Raw genomic sequence first — 21480 nt, 5'->3', positions numbered from 1 at the left:
AGGAAGAGGAAGGAAATGTGGAGACAGTCATGGTCTCCCCATTCAGACTATCCTGTCTGGCCAAGGGGACTGTGAGTAGACGCTAAGAGCTGTAAGCATGTTTAGTTTTAATTTATAATGTTAATTTTAAATACTCTGAAAAAATCAAACCTTAGATGTCTCAAATGCAATATTTGAAATTAGTGCACAGTTCCTCATTTAAAAATTTCATCTCATCTCCTCTGACACAGTATAATGCAAATAAATTAATCCAGACTTGTAAAACAAACTGGAATTAATAGACAGTGAGAAAATCAGAATATCAGACACTGGAAAAAAAAGAGCATTTTTATTTTGTATAAGTAATGCACCAAATTTTTGCAGTGAAACTTAACTATAGACAATTCTTTCTTTCTTCTTCCTTGATGAAGAACAAGGGATGTTGCAATCAGCTCAGGGGTGGCTATTTCTTCTCTAAAATAACAAGTACAATTACCCATCCTTAATCTTACAGATGCAAAAGACACTTGAGCTAAAGGAAGATTTCTGCTACAGAACAATATTTAAATTACTTCAAATCAAGTGGATACAGCAGAACATACCCCAAGGCCTCTAACACTCAATTTTTCACTGCCTGAGACAGTCATTCATTAAAAAGGAGCCCAAATTTGAGTATAGCAGTATTGGAGTGATGCAAAGCCACAGTAACACAGGAATCAAGTCCCATAAACTGTGATGGGAACTCTAACTTCCTTTTCATCACAGTTCATAATATCTAGATGTTACAGTCACCTGCCACATCTCTAATTTGCCCCCCTTTACCTGTTCTGCAACAGTAGCTTAGACCTATCTTTCTTTGATAGCACTTCTGACAGCTTTGTAGAAAACTATCTCATTAAATGAAAAAGATGACCTGGAACCCAAGCTCCTCATCTTCTTGCTCAGTTATTCAAAGTGTTTAGGAGTAATTCCAGCTTTAGCTAGCAGATCACAGCTCTCTCTAACACAATGCTGGTCACTATTACCATCCCCAAGAGACGTTTACTTTGTGAAGAACTTGACTTTTGATATGGAACCTCCACGTGTGTGAAAATGAGTTCCCAACTCAAACTGGGTTTAGTCACAACTGTTTATAAATATTGTATCACAAATTATTCTGCTCTGTAATGGCAGCTCTAGGATGTGTCAACAGGACATTTATCATGCCAAGTAAAGCTCTTGGCAGTGACATTTACCATCTGTGAGTTTGCAAAGTCCTCTTCATTAGTGTCTTCAGCCTACTTCTTTAAAGGCTAAGTAACCTCACTTCACAATCTTCCGCTGACAGCAAGGTAAACTACGCAAGAAAATGAACTCCAGGTCAATATTTTTATTAGAACACTTATAAGACATCTTCATTAATCCCAGTGTGCCATCTGTAAACATGGATTTAAAACAATCTGTTTTGTATGGTGCATAAGTCATAGGCATCATACACTTCTATACTGTTGTAGTTTTTTTCCCACAGGGAAGCACAGTGAGCTTAGGAAGCAGCCTGACTGGGGCCATTCTGTTTTTCAGATCTTTGCTGATGAAAAATTTTGTTGCAGGGCACAATAGCCCTTAAGCAAGCAGTTTAGGAAGTTATTGCTGTTAGTTCCTAGATTCTCATCTGAGATGGAAGAACAGATTATAAATGTGCTTCCAGGATACTGTCAGGCCAGGCCAGGTACAGGATTTGCATAAGCCCTCACAAGCTCAGTGAGCATTTCAGCTAGGGGCAGTAACCTCTAAATGAAGGGTGGTAACTTTTTAAACAATTGTACCAGAACCACAAGTCCTAATGCAGGGTAGAAGGAAGCTGTCTGTTGTGGTCACATGATAGTTTTCACCTTTTTTTGCCCGAACAGAGTCCTCTTCAATCTTGTCTTTGTTTCCCTTTCAAGTTCTCCGCTTTCTCAGAAGACATTTACCTTAAGGTGAAAGTCTGCATCAAGATCATAAGCGTGTTCAAGACCCTCTTCTTCCACACCTTCAGCTTAAGTTCAACAAAGCAAATAAGGAACGTTGCTCTTTCTTGACAATATCTCCTTCCTTCTCATCATTCTTATGCTTAGGTGCATGTCCCAGGATTTTCTGCAGCAAGTTTGAACAAGTTTTATTTCTGGGAGCTCGCAACTCTTCATTTCAAGGTCTGTAATAGGACACAGGCACAGGAACTGACATTTTAACTCAAATCCATGGACCAGGTAATCAAATATCCTGATATGCAATAGCTTTAACTGTGAATTTTAGGTTGGGATTCCGCATTGTACAATTATTCCTTGCAACTGAAACACATGAACATAGGGTTTGTGTAAGACAGACTAATTCCTCTGGCAGTGACTTAACTTTTCCAGGAGAAAAGCATTGTGATGGAACTTTTCAGGAGTCAGGCACTTTTCCCATCTAATCTACAATGGGAAAAGCAGCTGACATTTGTGAATCAGAATATTTCTAGATAGTACTAATAAAGGGATTGTAACAAAATGTCAAGCTTGATTTTTTTTAATCAAGTAAAACAACTTAGAGAAACATCACGTTAATAGTATTGATTCTCTCCAGCCTTACCTTACCTGCAGGACTCACAACCATATGACTGAATTGTTATTAGTTAATTATTTCAATTTTTAAGAATATCACAAGATGCCTGAGATTCTGTCCCAGTCCCAATTTTCTCTGTAAGTACAGCTCAGTACTTTACAAGTTATCCTAAAGTCAGATTAACACCACAGGTAACTCCTGGCAAAGCATCAGGAAAACATGTCTTCAGCTGGCCCCATTTCCTACCTGCCCTTTCTAACCTTGACCATAGTTTCAGTTGGCTATTAGAACTGTCTAGTGTTCTTCACCCAAAGGAGAAAACAAGGAGCAGCCTTTCATATCCCACCTGAGATCTGCCAGTAGGCTTTTCAGAGCTCTTCTGTCTCTAGACTCATCACACTAGTTGCATATCCTCACTGGTGATTTTCAGAACTGCGAGTGTCTCAGATGGCACGTTAGGAGGAAAACTAATTGACTTTGTGCCCTAATATGGTTCAAAAGTGTGTGAAGAAAATGCACATTTTGTGGAGAGCTACCTATGCTTTATATTAGCCATTCAGGTATTTTTTTGCCGTGGAAGGCTCCCTGAAAACTGGAAAACTAATGGAGTCATGGCATTAGAAGTCAAAAAGCTAAAAGCCAAGCAGTTGAGTAGAACAAATTACTTTACCACATTGTTTAAAACGCATTTAAGCACATTTCAGCTCCTCTGAAATAAATAACAAAACTCCAATAACTTGAGCAAGAACAGGATTCATTTTAACTTCATTAACTGAATAGTCTTCTGGATAAAAGACATTTCTGTAAAATTTCAAGACTCCATCATTTCCCATGGAAGATGTCAATAAACTTGATTATTCTACTGGTACAAGTTAGTCAGGAACCTTTTGTGGACTGTCTCCTAGCGCCAGATTCTGTAGCTGCTGAAGTGAGACAGAATTTTGCCACTGACTTCACTTCTGCAAGATATGTCCTTAAACGAACCCACATAGAAATAAAGAGTCTTAGAGCTCATCCCAATGGGGGAATTCATCAGTGAACAGGCTATTTGGTATTAATCTCCCATAGGGATATGGGGAAGCCCCTGCATCACCTACTCCAAAACTAACTTGGCGTTTGCTTGGAACATCCCCCTGGGGAGTCAGTGGAGAGCAGTCAGCACCCTGGTGACTTCACACCCCAGCTTTATTTGTTGTAAGACAAGCTGCTAGTCTTTATTTATTTTCCAAAGCTGTTAGTGCACATGTAAAAAGGAAAGAATTTAACATAAAAGTCTCATTGCTAAAAAAAAGTTTTCAATATAACTTTAAATTAAGATTTTGGACCCATTCTTTCATTCCTTGTGTCCACATCTCCCATTGGCATCAACAGTGATTTTCAGTGCTTCACAATCCTGCCTTTTTAACTCATTTATTTATTTACAGGGATTACACCAAAAAACCTTCCATACAGCCACCCTACAGCTTTCAAATCTGATGCAGAATATTGTGTGCTAAGGATTGCAAGTTGGCTTTAGCCCAGACTTTTCTGCTCTGTAGCTCTAATCCAGACTGTTATTATTTGAAGACAGCATTGTACAATAATTGTTCCTCTATAGGAACAAGACCATATATAATAGCTCCATTGTTTCTCCTTGTCTTCCACAGCTTAGCAGCATTTTATTCTGTTGTGGGACTTCTGGTTACCTCTAATGAACAGAAAGATTAATTTGTGCAGTCCAAGGCTCCCTTACAGACACGTCTGCCTCCTTTTCTAGCCTTTCCTGCGAAGAAGCACGAGCTCTGACTTGCTTCCCGGTGATGCAGGAGTGTGCTGAACTCCGGGACAAGAAAAGCCCTGAGCATGTCTCGCACATCCCTCTAGCTGTCACTAGCAATAACGCACTGCTCCCTCCGCACCCTTCCCACACAAAAGAGCCTGAGAACAGCCCTGTGCTGACACAGCTAACAGCTCCTGCCACCCAAGCTGTGTTACTTAGAGCTGAGCAACCATTTGTGACAGACTGACCCCAAACTTCGTAAGAATTTTACAGGTAAATTGCAGAATTCAGAGGAGGCGGAGGCAGGCCAGTATACAGTTTGGCCGTTCTGGTTTACCTAATCAGTTTTAATGGAAACAGGTGTAGCCACATTAGACAGCTCTCGGTCGACGATGCAGCACTGAAGAGACAAGTTTGAAATATTCACAGTGCTGCTGTAGGTTGTAACCTTCGGGAGCAGGTAAACTCATACTACATAGGTTATTGGCTCTGGCTGGCAACCTTTTCATACGGTAACCCGCAGTCTCTAGCCTGGCCTGACCTTCTTTGCATGAGTAATAGGCAATATCACTTTTGGTAGCAGTAGAGTTTTACTTTAATTTCCTTCTCTGCAGATTTAATGCAGTTTAGACAAGGCTCCCTTCTCTGGAGCAACAAAAATACGCTCCATACTTTGGAGCTCACTGTAGAGTATGAAGGATTTTAGGGTTGGTCTGTGGATTGCTTTTCTAAATAATAACAAAAATACAAAGAGCGAGGTTCAAACGTCTGTCTGTCTCCCAGCGAAGTCAGAATCAAGCAAATTCTACGGAGCTGGAACAATTTATTCTACCTACAGTTCTTGTTCGTGCCTGCACTCAGAAACGGCCTCTCTAAAACCCAAGTCCGAGAAGAAAGTGATTGCGGGGGTTTTGAAGTGATCGAGGACGGGGGGTGTCGTCCCGTCTGAACGAGACCGGCCCGGGACGGCGGGCGCCGCCGCCGAAGCGCCGCCGGGGGCCGCCAGGGGGCGCGGCCGCCCGCAAAGCCGCGGCCGCCTCCCGCGCCGCCGCGGGCCCCCTCGGGGCGGCTCTGCGGCCACGCCCTCTCCCCTCCTGACAGGGCTGCTTCCCGCCAAGGAGCCCTGCCAGTAAATCCAACCGTTCGGCCGGTGCCAGCTGTTCTGGAGAGAGTTCAGCCGCCTTGGCATGCAGAGGCATTTTCTTTCAGGGCCCAAAATCTGTACATGCAGTAACACTGAAGCAGCTTCTCCAAAGCAGAACAGGATTTATTTTGCCAGAGGCTGCACAGGATGCAGCGAAAGGCCTTGTAATCACAGAGGCACGCGGCTACTGCTTGGCTCGTGGCACGAGACATCGCTCCCTAGGCCCCTAGGACAGCGTGGCGGTGCCGTCCCTCCACTTGGCGCTATGTTTACAGCCAGCGCCCCAAAACCCCTGGCCTCCACATGCCTGTGTCCGCCTGCGGCAGCTATCAACCATGCCTCAGTCCTCAGGGTGGACTAAAACCCATCAGTGTGTCCTGGTCTCCCGGTTCTTAGTGAAACAGCACCATCTTCCTCATCCAGGCCTTGTTGTTTTTTTTTTTTTTGGCTTGTTTCTTTAATAACACTCTTCTTGTCTAGCTTAGGTGCAGATAACCCACCCTGAATGCCCACACTGGGAACAGTGTTTCTAAGCAATATTGTATTTCCTTATTTTCCATGCTAGTCTCCCAAACCCAGTAATGTTCAAAACAGAATATCCTGACTAGTGATGGGGCCCTGGCTCTCGCAGGTGGGACAGTCCTACCCTGCCTATGCCATTTCTGCAGGGATCTTGCAGATGGCCAAAGAAGTGCCAGAGAATGAAATGCAAGTGCCTTCTCTTAAACGCGGACATGGCCAGGAACTTACAGCCACAAGCTGTTATAGTTTTGTGGCCTGCAATGGATGTCTCAAACCTGTGCCCAGCCCCCAGCATTGTAAAAATCACATCATCTTAATAAAGGGCAAAGGGGTGAAAAAAGGACAGCAGTAAATGATGGGAAATTTAGGGCTAGAGAGGGCAGAAAATAAAAGTGGAGTAAAGGAAACTTGGAGACATCTGGACACTACAAGGGGGAGGAGGGAAGCAAAAACAGAAAGACAAAAAACCCTGGGAAGGCAAGAGTCATGCTCTCTTCAGAAGCCTCTGTATACAGTCAGACTGGGAGAACTGCTGCCAGATAAACTCTTTAGTCATCAGAGGTAATGGGGGAGATAGGGAGAAGCAGAGTCACTTTGTTATCAAATAAGCATTTTTAAGATCTTGTCCTGTTATTCACAAACTCTGAAATGAGTCACGATGTACAGCATTACAGATAACTGGATCAGAGACACAGCACGTACTTCATAAAGCCAGCTTTACTCAGTAATCATGAGGCAAGGGTCACCAAAGCCCTCCAAGTTTGTTTCCTGGCCTGTATTTTTCACTGCCATCCCAATTTGCCTGTAAAACAGATCTGTTCTGTATTTTTACAGGATACTGTAGGCCCCTCCAAACTCCTGCAATTCAAACAGTAGTAGTCACATGGACGGTAGCAGGTTTACTCATGTGCTTAAAATGCCAGATGTGGTAAAGTATCCTGCCAAACTGTGATCTTAGCAATGGTCTGCTCAAGTGCATTTAACAGGTAATGGTCAAAGCCCAGCTGTGGTACATAGTACCAGCTCCAGCCTAGCACCCATCTCCACTGTCTAGCATCCATGACTCATGAAGAAAATTGTAAGATTGACTAGTCTGGAGAATGCAAAAGGAGACATGATAATATTTAAACAGGTGACAACTGCTACAAAGACATGGGGAGTAAGCTGTCCTTCACAGCTGCAGTGAGGAAGACAAGAACTACTAGGCATAAATTCAAGCAAACACCAATTTAGGTTAGACACTTGAACAACCTTCCCAATGCTAAGAATTTCTAATGCTAGAATTCTTTTCGGTGGTGCCGATTCCTTTATTACTGAAAGTCCTTAAGAACATGTTAGGAAAGGGATAGACAAATGCCCATCTCTGATGACTCACCCTGCAACTGGTTAAGGGTCTGGATTCAAATCTCTCACAAGGTCTCTATTTTCTATGAACCAGAGATAATGGAAGACAACAGAACGACTCTAGCTAACGTCATAATCACTGTTATCAGTTCCTAAGAAACCTATGTAAAAATAATTTGTCAAGAAAAAGAGAAAGAAAAGAGAGGGAGAAAGAAGAGAGGAAGAGAGGGAAGGAAGAGGGAGGGAAGGAAAAAAGAAAAGAGAGGGAGGGAGGGTGGAAGTGCACTCAGCCTCTCCACCCCAATCTCGGAAACACTTATGCCTAAAGCAGTCACATGCATACCACACATTAATAAAGTGACCTCAAATGTATTCTGCTGTGGCTGATAACTATTCAGCAAGGCTCAGTTTTGGTCAAAACGAATGCATTTTAAGGACAGTTAAAATGCTGAAAAAATACATGAATCAGCTGCCAAGGCCCCTCTTGACTATTGACGTCTGAATCCCTTCAGCATTGACCTCAAAACAATCCCAGGATCTGAGGGGTTTTAAGAATCGGATTTATTTATTACACTAGGCCACTTAGCAGACACTAGTGACCCATCTTGTAATTGCTAATTAATGGGGCATTCAATTACAGCAACCCTCTGCAAACATGGATCAGAGCACAATTTACAGTCATGTACACTCCAGCAACCACACCACAGCTATCAGTGATGTCAGCTGCATCACTTGCACAAGTCTGGCGGAGAACTGTTCTAACGATACTAGCATGTCTGCTGCTGTCAGCAGCCGTGCAGTCCTGCACCCCCGGCATAGCTGGCCATAGAAATGCCAAAGTCTCTTGTTTGATAAACTTCCTCCTGTTTCAGTACTCTCAGCATTGCAGGACAGACGAGGCGGAAACAGCGCAGACAGAATCACCAAAAGCATTGTTTCGTTTCAGAAGATACCTGCGTCTTACCTTGGTCCTTGTAAAAGCATGTTCAAGCACCATTCTGCTCTTGCTGAGCCAGTAGAGCTAACAATGCCTGAAGTAATCATAAGTGAAAGCGCTGATACTGTTGACATAATTAGCGTGCAGCATCATGAACTAAAGGAAAAACAGGTTAGCAAGGTTCACGGTATTGCCACAAGCAGAGGAATTGCCAAATCACATCAGGTCAGATTAGGTCTCTTCTGCAGGCTAAGGCAAGTGCTACCCAGCCCTGAATAAAATCTAATTGTTGTACTTTTGCAAGTGAAATAATAGGAAGCTTAGGAATATGACCATAGTCTGTCAAAGGGCTCAAAATGTTGGCAAAAGACACCAGTGGTGTTGTAGCAGGAGGAGGTGCAGCTCTAAAAATGTTAAATTCTCACTTAAGATGTACAGGTTGAATTGAACACATTGCTCTGCAAATAACTTGGGCCTGAGTATATGCCTGGCACCCGGTTAAAGTAGTTGAGCAAATCAGAATAAAAGAGGATAAAATGAATGATCAGCTGTGTAAGGGACTTATTGCAGGTGTATGACTTAGATTCAGGTTGCTGGGAAGCGGGACTCACACGCGGCTTGGTCCGCACAAACAGTGTTATACCCGCTACCTACCATGCTGCAGCTGAGTGATGAATCCAGTGTCATGGAAAGCTTGTTCCTGGGCAAGGCTGAGTAAATCTGACCCTAGAAAAGGTGGTATTAGAAACAGACTCAGAAGCAGCTAACTGTGGTTAGTGGGGGGCAGCTGCATCTCGAAACATCAGTATTTGTGGGGGGAATGTCTTTGGATGCAAATAAAGCCTTTTGGCACAATTCCTGAAAGGAGCAGCCAACTTTCTCCTGTCTAGTACAGCGGCTCATCTTTTTCAGTGGCCTTCAGCAATCAGGTTCTGGGGAAAAAAAAAGTATTTGAAATCTTAGTGTGGACAGCATTATATTAAAATGCACAGAGTGAAATTTTCCTCTTAATTTTTCAGACATCAGATGTCTTTTTTCAGAAGTATGAAGGTCTGAGTACCTGATACATTTACTTGATATTTTGAGAGTTCATGCTACCCTTCATGCAATGCCTAAACTGTGCTTTTATAGCAAGTTGAAGCTATTATTACACCAAATAGGAAGTGAAATTCCCTACTGTATCAACATGTCCGTACATGATTTCTACATACCACATGCTTCTGAAACTCAGCCAGTCCTAAGCGAGCCCTTAGCCAGAATATATCCATTAATATTTGAGAAAAAGAACAAAAAATGAGAAAATGTACTCCTGAATCTGTTCTAATAAAAACTGTATTTAGATAATAATTTTTTGCTTAGACTAAATGGGTGTTTTAGTCATACTTTCATTAAATTGACCTACCCAAAACAGAACAGAGGAGCAGGAAAAAGCGTGGAGACAGTTTCTGAAAATAATCACTTTCTATAATCAACCCCTGACACATCTTTCTTGAAAACATTTTCCTGACCAGTAAAACGTTTGTATGTGCCTGTCTGCCTTGTAATTTAAGTATCATCAAATGCAGCTTGTGCTTAAACAGGTTCTGCAATGTTGATTTTTGAAGTTTCCCAAGTGAAACATTAACTATCCAGCAGAAGACGAAAGGTCCACTGGGAAAGACAGTAAATGGGATAGCAGGGACAGAGGTAAAAAGCTGGACTGCAACAAAAAGAAACAGCAGGTAGGTTCTGAGATGAAGTCATTCTGAATTTGATTTCACAGTTACTTCTGTCTACATCATGCCTATGATATCAAACTGTCTTCACATATACACCCCTCGCAGTCCGTGATGTAAGCTTTTTTTGTCCCTCATGCCTGTATATATCTTTCCAAAGTGCTGGCAACAGCGGCAACGCAAAGGCCAGCACAGCCGAGCAGGAGACTTTTTGCTAAGGATAACCGAGGAAAATGTTAGTCCTCCGGGAAGTGCTGCAGGTCAAAGCCCGGGACGTCGGGGTGGGGATGGAGACGCACCTTCCGCTCCCGGGCAGAGCCTGGCTCACCTGGAAAAGGGCTTAAAGATCCTGCCGGGATTCAGGGAAACGTCCTAAAAAAGGATGCGACTGGATCCCCTTTCAAGGGATCCAATCCTTTGGACCCACCGCCCCCCAGGACAGGCAGCTCTCGGGACGCAGGCCCCCACCCCGGTCGGGGGCGCCCCGGCCTCCGCCGGCCTCGCCGCGGCCCCACGAGCGAGGGGCGCCCGCGGCGCGGGGCGGCGGTGCCGGGGGAGGCGGAAGGAACGCGCCCGCCCCGCCGCGAGGACGCCGCGGCGCCACGGCCCATGCGCCCGCCCGCGCCCTGGGAGCTGTAGTCCGCCTGCCCCCGCCGCCGCCACCCGCCGAGGGGGCGGCGAGGGCGGGGGACTACAGCACCCAGGCTGCCGCGCGGCGCCGGCCGCCCCCGCCCCGCCCCGCCCGGTGAGTGACTAGAGCCGCATGTTGGGCGGCTGCTGTGCCCGCAGCAGCGCCCGCGCCGCGCCGCGCCGCCTGCAGCGCCTCCGCGAGCGGCGGCACCCGCTGCTCCGGGCGGGCCGCGGCCGCCGCGCCGCCCAGCAACAGCAAGTGAGTGCGGCGGCGGCGGCGCTTCCTGCCGGGGCGGGGGGCGGCGATGCCATGTTGGGGCCGAGCCACGGGGCCGGGGCCGGGCGCGGGGCCGAGCGGGGGTGTGTGTGTGTGTCGGGGGGGGGGGGGGGGAGGTCGCGGCTCCCCCGTCGCGGCTCCCCGCGGGGGCCCGCGCCGGCAGGGAAGTCGGCCGCGGCGGCGGGGCCGGGGCAGGGCAGGCGGGGCCCGTCCCGGGGCGGCGGGGCGCGACACGCGGTGTGCGGCGCGGCGGCGGCGGCGACGCCGGGGCTGCGGGCCGCGCCGGGGCCTCCCGGCGGGGCCGCGGCGGCTTGAGCGGGGCCTCGCGGCGCGTCCAAGGCGCTGGAGGAGGCGGGGGAGCCGGGGTCAGCCGCGGCTCAGCCCTGCCCGCGGGCGGACCTGTCGGTGGTGAGTGTTTGAAAACGCCGTTCCGGCCTCTTTCCCACGCTTTTTTTGTTGTGCTGCGGGTGGGGCAGCGCAGACTCGCGGGTGGGGGCCCGTTGCGGGGCCCGGGGCCGCGTTGCGGCCCGCGGGGAGGCAGCCGCGGTGGCCGGGGGCCGCGGCAGGGCCTGTCCCCGCGGCGGGGCAGCGGGAGCGCGGAGCCGAGGGCGGGTGGGCGCCCTGCGGGCTCGTCCCCAGGTCCGGCACGCTGCCGCCGGCCGCCGCACCTGCCCTGCGCTTCATTACGGCCGTTTTCCGGCGTGGGAGTTCACAGCAGCGGCAGCATGGGGTGGTCAGAGCATTCCTGCTTATTCTATGTTTTTAAAGTATAATAATAACGGCTTTGGATTCGCTTGTGATTTTGGTCATGACAGTCACCTGGAGGAGAGAAAAACAAAGCCTCACTTTTTTTTGTGTGTGTGTGTGTCTCTGAACATTTGGGACTCTTTCAGATTGTCAGTGTTGTGCATCACGTACAGTAAGCTGTAAAATCAAGATTTTGAAAATAGCTCTAGTTAACCCAGGTCTGGGAAAACAAAACTTTGTCCAAAGCATAGTCTGGCCTCCTCCACTGAGGAAAATGCATGCACAGATAATCCTGTATGCTAGTATATGCAGAATAGGCATATTTATTTTTAGCTAGCTTTCAGGAAGAGAAAATGTTTTTGTTCAGTAAAACTTTGCAGAGAGTTGCAACTGAGTGGTTAGTGCCAAGTTGGAAAAGCAAGGGGATTTGCTTTTAGAAGTCAGACGCTACTGTGTGCGAATAACGGTGTTGGTAGTAGTCCCAAGAAATACCATAGGTGCCTGGAATGGCCACATTTCTCCATCTTGTATAGATGCATATCAGTGCAGGTAATGTCCTTCAGCTAGCTAATAACACGTATTCTTTCTCGGAAAGCTAACTGAATTAAGCAAAAAATATATAAGGTCAGACTTTAGGGTTTTCATTGCTGTTTTTAGCAGAGAATAGACCATAGGCAGTTGAGGAAAAGCACATGCATAATTAAATATCTTAAGCTAAATTAATACATTGATTGAAAATACAGGGTTTTGGCTGTGACAGTTGTTTGTGCTTTACCTGTTTGTGGTTTATGGTAGAATTTCAAGTTTCAATAACTTGGCTGACAAGTACATGTCAGCAGGTCATAACAGTGTCTGGCACTTCTGCGTTTTTAACTGTAGATTCAGATATTGTTTAATTCAGTGATGGCAGTTATACATGTTTTTCAGTGCACTTTTTCTTCCATATGGTAAATATGGTGAAACATTGCTGCTGCCGCCACCACAGCTGTAAATATAGCACAGTGATATTGGCATCTTATTTGTGGGAGAGTCATCTGATCACTTTTTAAAAAATGCCTTTTAGAAAGTAGCTTCTCTTTGCTTATTTGCTACTTGGGAAAACTGGGGAAATAGATATGGGCATTTTCCTGGAAAATGGAAAAACTGGAGAAAGCCAGGAATAAATATACTTCAGATTTAATGGGAGAGGTGTATAGCTACAGCTGTATGAAGTGATATGAGAGCATGTACTTTACCAGCTGATACTAGTAGAAAAGAGGGATTCTGCAGCTCTGTTTGTCCTGCTATGATAAATTCATGCTGGCACCAGTTGTTTATCATACAATATTTAGTACTAGATTCCACAAATACATTCTGTTAGTAATGGTTGTTACTAGATGAGTATTTGCAGATAGTAACCAGGACTTTCAATATGAATGTTTCTGAGGTGGGACCTTCAATTATTGAAGATTTTTGTAAGAGGCCAGTCAAACTTGAGACACTATGAACATGTTAATACTGTAATTCTGCATTTGAACTTGCAAACTCTATAAATAAAAAGTGATTTTTTTTTCTGCTTGCAAAATGATTCAGGTGCATGTAGTTGAATATTAACCGAAATCTATAGATTTCAAGTATGAAAACATGCGTGCATTTGGTGACAAACTCCCTTCCTTTTTGACTTCTTTAAAAATAAATAAATAAAAAGTTAGAGGGGCTGTTTTCTTCCCCCTCCCTTCCTTTTATTTCCTCCTAGTTGATATGCTGTGCCATTTGATTGAACTTGCTGAGAGATACAGGGACTTAGGATCTCCACACATAAGAACTTAAATGTCACAATAATACCTCATACCAAGCTACAGGAGAAATTGCATTAGATCTCCGGGATCTCCTGTCTCCTGCTTGCTAAACCCTGCAGACTGTCTGCAAAGTAACCTTGTCTGTCTGGACAGTGCAGTGTTGCACATCTGTGTTCAGAGGCATGTGTCTGTGCAGGAAGGGTGTGTGCATGTGCGAGAGGGAGCAAGAGCTTGCAACACTGTTGAATAGCAGCCGTAAATGCTGACAAAGTTGAAAATGGCCTTGTGCCTCCTGCGTGGTAGGTATGGAGATCCTGAATCTTGGCACGCTAGGAGTTGTATCTCACATTTTGCACAACTGGAAACCATCCTTCAATAAGACAGTAAAATAGCTAGTTACAGGCTAGCCAATAGAGAGGGCCTGTGCTTGAGGAATTTAGGATCAGAAATTGCTGAGGGTGGTTTTTTGGTTTTGTTTTTTTAGAGGGCAGCAGATGGGAATAGGAATGGAGTTATCTTTCAAGGGAAGATCTTTTTATTACTGTGCCTGTCAGAGGCAGGCTACTTTGCACAGTAAATGAGCAGTGCAGCAGCTGGATGGAGTTGCAAGCAAGGTGTCTTTGTGGGTAGGCAAGCGTCTGTAGTACTCTATGGTCAGTGTTAACATGTGGGGCTCCTGCATCGGCAAGCTGACAGGCTGGAATTAGCTTGCTTGCTTGGTGCTTTGTCTGTGTTAGTTAGGTCTGTCCTGAAACCTAACCCCCCTCCTCCAGTTCTCTGCCACAGCAGAGCTCTGTGCCGTTTGCTTGTTGCTAGCGCGTGGGCCCATGTCAAATAACAATGTCTTCAGCTTTTGTGATCACCTAACAATTTTGAAAAAGAGTAGATCAGCTAGTTCTCAGCTACTGTTGGGAGACTAGGATGGAAGGGGCAGGCAGAAGAGCATTGGTAAATAATGTATTTGGCAGTTAGACAAAATTACGTAGCCCTACAGAATCCTAATTTTACCATTATAAGGTTCCATTTAAAAGTGTTCATAATAAAATTAATGCGTGTGAGTGTTTGCCTGCACTCTCAGGACCCAGCTCCTGAGTATGTCAGCAGACAGTCACTGATACGTACCTGCATGGGAATAAATGTGTGTGTGAGTTTAAGCAGCCTCTTGCTACTGTTTTGTGGACCACAGTCAAGTAACTTCCAAGCCACCGGTTGCGCATAGCATAACTTCTCTAGCCATCAACTTTGCTGCCTATTTGTAGCTAATGATTAGAGTAGGTGAAAAAGTTGTTCCTTGTAGGACTCCCTAGAAACTGTGCAAGCAGCCACTGCATGGTTTTCCTGCTGCTGTGCTTGGGAGTGCTTTGCAGAGAAGTGTCATTTGGTTAATTGTTTTGGATGGTCTGGAGGCATCCGGAGAGAGAAGAGATGCTGAATGGATACCTTCTGCTGATAGCAAGAGAGTCCAGTAAAATGGGTGTGGTTCCAAATCCTTTCCTGAATACAGATGATTCATATTGTAATAAAATGGAAAATTAACTTGAGCAGATCTATAGAGTCTAAGAGAGTGCAAGTTCCCCAGTGGCTGGCCGGGCATGGGCTGCATCACTTCTGTCTTTTTGTCCCATGTTTCTAAATTTAGCAACCTCTTTCCAGCCTCCTAACACCTTACAGATTTGGCCTGTTTATTTTTAGTTCTACTCCATATTAGCATCCTGATTCAACTCATTTATTCAGTTCATCTGGTAGCCCTAGTGAATGTAATAGCAATAATTTATGAAAACATAAAATACAGGAAGCCTCTTGCTTTTTTTTGTCTTTCATTGATAAAGAATGCTAGTGTGCAGTTTTTGCAGAACTGTAGAACTTAAACCAGACTGGAATCAATTTTTGTCTTAACTATTCATGTGGAGCAATACAAGTTTTTTCTTTCTTGCTATGTAATTTACATTGCATTTGTTATGCCCTAACTTACATGCAAGGCTAATTTAGTGATAGCGTAATCTAGAATGACAAACCAGAGTGTGTTTTCAGTGCATCAGTGTCCCAGGCTGGCTATAAGGTTGCAACACCTGTCAAAGAAAATGAATCTGGTTGTCTGTGACTTTTATCTTTTAGCTTCCAAAGTATGCAAATGGATGTTGGCTCCAGCATGCAGCTACCTGAGTTCAGGCTGCGTACATTGGCAGAGTTTGCTTTGCAGGAACGTCTGATTGATGCTCAAAGGGTAAAATGTGTATTTTGAAGTTTATGAACTTCTGAGTCATGAGAAACCAGAGCCACAATCTCCAGCCATCTGTGATCACAGAACCAGTTGCTCAGTTAAGTTTTGAAGGCGTGGGTGGTGTCAAAGAAATATGTGCAATATGTAGAATAGGTCACCTTGGTGATGGTTTTGAAATAAGTTCCAATTCCTGAATTTGTGGCTGTTGCATTACTTGGCAGTCAGATTTCAGCTGGTGCATCCTTCTGAGTATGAGCAGTCTATGAACAGAGAAGAGACACCATTTGGAGCTGATGATAATTTGTTTGTAAACATTTGTAAAATTTCTATGCATAAGCAAGAAAAAAATCCGATCAACCTTAAATACTTAGTCTGCTTCTGTTGCCAAGTACGGTACTGACACAGAAGTGTGTATCTGTTAATTGGTTTTAGCCTCTGTAGTAGGTAAAATGTTCGGTGTGGAAGGTACTGTGTAGGCACTCAAAATAGTGAGCAATGAGTGTAATGGTTTGTCAGTGAGAGAAAGGTCATATCTGTATCTTCTGGTCCAAATTATTGATGTGCCTCTTCTATTTACATAAAAGAAGTTATCCTGTTAATGGGTAGCAGCATTCAGATGAGACATACTTATGCGGTGTGTAATACGAACCCAGAGTACACAGACCGTACCAGCTAAACTCGGTGTCCATTGCTAATGAAAGTACAGTTTTAGAATGTGAAAGGAATGTGGCTAGATGTAAATAAATTTTTATTGCTGTGTCTCATGACAGACAAGCGTGTGTGTTCTGGCCAGGAATACCAGTGTTGCAGGACTGGGTCAGGAGGTTGTTAATGAAATAGTCATTTGCGTGTGCCTGTGGTTTGAGTCCAGCACAGGTCAGTGATGTCAAGCATTTGAGTGGGATGGCTACAGCATGATCTGGGTGGCACATACTAGCACCTCAACTTTATTTCCACAGAACCCCTGCTTTACTGTTCAACATCTTGCTCTCGAAGCAAATTCAGTCCTCAGCCTAATTCTCATCTTTCGCACAGTGACTCTAGATGAACAAGGTTGAGTTATATTGGCATGTTATAGTGAGGAAGTGTTGTCCCAGAGGTGCCGCGGAGAAGCTTCTTCTTAAGGGTCGTCGGTTGAAAACAAAGGAAAATTCAAGTTACAAACTGAAATTCTTTGAAAGCTCCAATAGGCTCCAATCTACTTGTTTGGATACCAAAGGCGAGATTTGTAGATCTATTTAAGTATTCATATGCCTCAGTTCCTTACTGTAAAACAGGAAAGTATGTTTAATCCTATCTCAGAGATTGCAGGATTAATACTCCATGTGCTGTGAGATGTGGTTACCTTCTGCAGCACTGGTGTATATAGTAAGTATCTAAAGTAATAATACAAGCAATTAAACTGGGGGAAAAAAGGCATAAAAATTGTTGGCTTTCTGTTTCAATAAATGGTGAAACAATTTGTAGTGGTTTTGTGGCCCATAATTTCTTACTGATTATTCTGATGTTTGTGTTCAGAGCATGGAAAATACAGAATAATTTTAGGACTACAGAGAACTTTATTTCCTTTTTGCAATGTCAACTTGTTGAGGAAAGAAAATGTGCGTGAACTTCTGTGTAGCTCTGAATAAAGAAAACATATTCAATAGAAGTCTTTTTTTTTTTTTTTTAAGGAATAGCTGGCTATTGTTTTATAAGTAGAAATTTAAGAGGTTTTTTAAAGCTTTTTATTGATTCACTGTCTGAAGGAAGCAAATTCGGACAGGCAATACAGGATCAAATTCAGTTCTACTGTAGGAGGATATCTTAATGAACTGCTTATCCATCTTTTGTCTTGTGCTTGAATTTGTTACTAAACCAACTAGTTGTGGCAATAAAATGGGGAAGGATAGTCTTTCTTTAATGATAGCTCATGTGTTAGTGCCTGGTATTTGTCTTGATAGAACACCTGATTTGTGAGCATACCTCTTCTCTCTGAGACTGAGAGCTAGGAGGGAGTTTCAGATGCCTAAATATGCAGCTAGAACTGAAACACTTTGGTCAGCTAAGACTACCCAGTATGAAAAATGAGAATGAGCTGTAGCCTGTAGTTCATCAGTAGATTTCACAGAGAGGGAGCTCTGCTGAAGCTATTTAACATCAGGAAGGCTGGGGGATTAACATGAGATAGCACGGTAGTAAAATCTTTCCTATTCCACTTTTGTCAGCCGTTGTGCAGGATAAGCAGTGGCATCGCTAGAAGGTATTGCGCTTACATACGTGTTCCCTCCCCAGTTGGGGGAGAAAAAAGAAAGAGAATCTCAGAAGTGTAGGGGAAGAACGTAGTCCCTTGTCTCCAGTGCTCTTGTTGGTGTGAATGATTGGCCTAACAGCACACACTGGCCAAGGAGAAGACCTTGAAAGGAAATATGTGCCCACCAATAAGATAAGTAATGACTAAATTTTAGGTTTGTGGTTCATTGAGTGGTCTCCAAAACTCCTGTTTAGTTGCCTAGACATCTTTAGTAGATGAGGGGAAGGTCTTCGTTTGTGTGTATATATAAAGAACACTTTTTTAATCACTTGGGGGGGGCGCCTAGCAGAGGGCCACCTAGGCATGGCAAACAAGAAACAAGCACAGGAATTCCCCTTTTCTTGGGGGGAAAAAAGTGATTGAATCAGGGATTCAATCATTAAATAGTCCTTTGAGGAAAATTCCAGAGGTAAAACCCACAATTTCTGGATCATAAGTCTCCAGGTCAAGCTGCTGCTTGTTTCTTCTGGCTCCAGGAATTTTGCTTTCTTGGTTGTGATATCAGCAGGAGGAATGAATGCCAGATTAAGACAGTCTCTTGGGAGTTAAGAGAACAGAAATATTTTCTAATATCTGGTTCTTGGAGGAGCCTAGAAGCCACATCTCCCACTTCCTTTGAAAGAAATCCACTGTCATATCTAAGACTTCTTCCATGTGTGATCTCATGAAGACTGTTACAGGCCTTTGAAGTAGAGGGAGTGGTTTGATTGGTTTCAGTTTTTCATGCCAAATCCCATGGTAAGTAGAAGAATTTGAGGTTTTGTGATGTTGTGATTTTATTTTTATTTATATATATATGAATGAAATACAATAAATAATTATCTGAACAGCTTACTTTGCCTGTGGCTTTACAACTTGTGGTTGAATTCCCTTCAGTTCCCTGGCAGGTTCTCCCAGCACCTTTTTTGTGCACGCATGCGCCCACACACATGCTACTGTAATCTTCAGTAATATTTTTTCCCCTGAGGAGCAATGCTTTATAGACCTGATCTAAATACTTAACAATTTTGAGACTCTTACCTCCCTGCCAGATTTGTTTAAAATTCACGTATTGGTTAGCAGGCACAAGACATACAGGTGCACAGACAGCTTTATTAGCTAGTGTCATTTCTTTAGGAAGTTAGACTTTACTTAAAAGGAAATCCAAACGATCTCCCCCACTCTCTCCAAGGTTGAAAAATCAAGCACTGAAAAATTTGGAAATGCTTGAATTCAGGCTGCCTGGGAATTTGTCAGGATCTGGTGGCCATCTAGAGCTGAGTCAACAAGCTTGTCCTGGCAGTTGCACTCCCTCCCGCTTTGTCCATGTGGATTCACATGCTTCACTTCCTTATCTGTAAAACAGGAAGTGCAATTAATCCTTTCTCAGAGGCCCCAGGATTAATAGCTCAATTATTGTTACATGTGGCTATCTTCTGTGAGTACATACATCTACAAGGCACAGTTACTTCTCTTTATGGAAGAACTAGGTCAGCCTGGAGTCTAAGGTGTCCATCTAGTTCCCAGCATATACGTGCTTTCTCCTAAGTTGTTGGTGAGGGCACTGGCCCTCTAGCCACTGACTTTGTGCTCTGGCATTAGTCTGTGTTTTGTCCCTGTTGCCCATCACGCTGAATAAACAAGTGCAAACTAGCTTTAACACACACAGATTTTCATGGCAGTCTTTCTGTTTAAGTTTTAGGTTCCAGCCAGTTACAACAATTGTCTTAATGTTGACTGAATAATGTGAATTCCGAAGCATGTTCTAAGGAAAAATTTTCAGAGAGTTCTTCTGCATGGGAAATTTCACCTCCAGTTGAACTTCAACAAATCTAAGCACCTAACAACAAGATCTTCTAAAAGAAGTTGGTGGCAGACTTGCCTATAGAAGTGGCTACCCAGTGTCTTGCCTAAGTCTTACAATATTGTGCAGTGTGTTCCTTACAGAGACTGGAACCCCTTCTGTGATGGGACTAGGAATCACACTGAAAAGCTTTGCTTTCTCCAAAGGTTGTACAGGTCAGATAAAAAGTAGAGTGCTAATTAGCATGAGTAAATTCAGAGTTGTCTCCAGTATTGGGCACATCCCCTCTCAGTGGTGAGAATGGGGGAGGGATCTAAAGTTTCACTTGGAGGAAAATCATTTGGTGCTTCTGCACAGGACTTTAATCTTTAGCTGAAACTTGCAGTTTACTATTTTTAGCAGTGTTCCCATAGATAAGAGAGACTTTCAAACTGAGGTGAGCCTTCAAACGGGCTTAGTACTTCAGTCTGTATTTAGGTCAGCTAATTCACTAACAGAAAAATGCTTAGTATTTTCCCCATAAATAAACAGGTAGAGAGCCAAGTTCAGGGTTGAGTATCTAGGTGTCTGTACATCTAACTGATGCTATAGTTGGACAAATGCTTTTTCAGAGAGCAGTGCTGGCTGAAGCACATCAGTTCCTATACTGTCCACTCAGTTTTGCTGGTGCAGTTGTTCACGTGAATTCAGTCAACTGTAGCTGAGCTTAAAATGCATTACTAGGGGAAAAGAAAGAAAGAAGTTGTTTTTTTTAACCCGAACCTGTTCCCCGGTCTGATTTGCCCAACCGCATAAGTAGTTAAACCAGTGTAATGGGGACAGGGCAGCATATAAACAGGCATTAGGTTTGCTAAAGCCAACACTGCCACCAGAAAGCTGGTGAAGCCCCCAGGCCTGCGGTGTGCAGGGGGTTAGCCTGTGTCAGTTCAGGCTGGCTGCCTTGGGGGAGGAGTGCCCTTCTGCTGCACTTCTGTAGAGTAGCCCACAATGCAAATAAATCATGATGACACTGAAAAGCAGATAGAGCAGCAGTTCAGCTCACCTGCTATTTCAGCTTACACTCACATCCAGGTTTTATGCACTTGACTACTTACAAAGGAGAAGGCAAGGTTGCTCTTCTAAAATTTGTATTGCACACTGCAGCAAAACCAATACATGATGTAAAAATGTAAGTTGTCATTTATGTTACGTGTGCAGAATTCTTGTATGTGTTTGGACAAATAATCTGTTATTGAAACTCTTAGACTGTTTTTAAGGTGTAGTTCTTGCTTTAACAAGGTAACTTGCCTCATGGCTTGAGAGCTATGTGTGTAGTTGTTGCCTGCGTGGGACGCAGAGCTCTGGATTTTATGGGGGTTTTGTCTCCAAAGAGAGGGCAGAGCCAGGCTTCTAGTCTCCCTGGATTTGTGTTGTCTAAACTGCAGCTGTGATCTCCAGTTCACTGGGTGGCCATGAGTGGTGGATGATGCTCAGGTGTGAGTTGTTAAAGTCTCTCTCTACGAGTGTAGAGAGAGACACATCACCTGTTGAATTAGTTTTCCATTTCTTGCTGTCCAGACAAATACTCTTTCTATAGAAACATATTTTAAGCACAGCTAGAAAGCAGTACAACTGCTTTTGAAATAAAGGCAAGGTGATTTGGTGAGGCATTGCATACTGTTGCTTCAGGCAGACAGATACGGTGAAGGGTAAAACCAGGCAAGGTGTCATTGGTGTGCGTGGGGCTGCCCAGCCCCTGCAGGAAAACTTGGTTGGTGGTGTAACAGAGTACTGCGTGGGTGCTGTGGAG

The 21480-nt window shown here is 44.2% G+C and overlaps 1 protein-coding gene and 1 long non-coding RNA gene across 2 annotated transcripts in view; one reads left to right on the top strand and one right to left on the bottom strand.

The window, feature by feature from the left end:
- Nucleotides 1-1287: 1287 nt before the first annotated feature.
- LOC106495912 (uncharacterized) lies at nt 1288-10415 on the bottom strand. Its single transcript, XR_001294508.1, has 4 exons — nt 10291-10415; nt 8902-9179; nt 8275-8403; nt 1288-2152 (listed from the first exon to the last, which is right to left on the bottom strand). It is a non-coding gene; the product is annotated as an uncharacterized lncRNA (long non-coding RNA).
- A 350-nt stretch (nt 10416-10765) lies between these two features.
- TRABD (TraB domain containing) overlaps nt 10766-21480 on the top strand; it is a 37546-nt gene continuing 26831 nt past the window's right edge. The window contains exon 1 of the mRNA XM_067315712.1: nt 10766-10851. The gene's annotated coding sequence lies outside the window, so the exon portion shown is untranslated. The remainder of the gene's footprint in view (nt 10852-21480) is intronic.

The sequence above is a fragment of the Apteryx mantelli genome, chromosome 1 (genome assembly GCF_036417845.1).
Source record: "Apteryx mantelli isolate bAptMan1 chromosome 1, bAptMan1.hap1, whole genome shotgun sequence".
NCBI classification, from domain to species: Eukaryota; Metazoa; Chordata; class Aves; order Apterygiformes; family Apterygidae; genus Apteryx; species Apteryx mantelli.
This window is presented reverse-complemented; position numbering and strand designations above follow the sequence as displayed.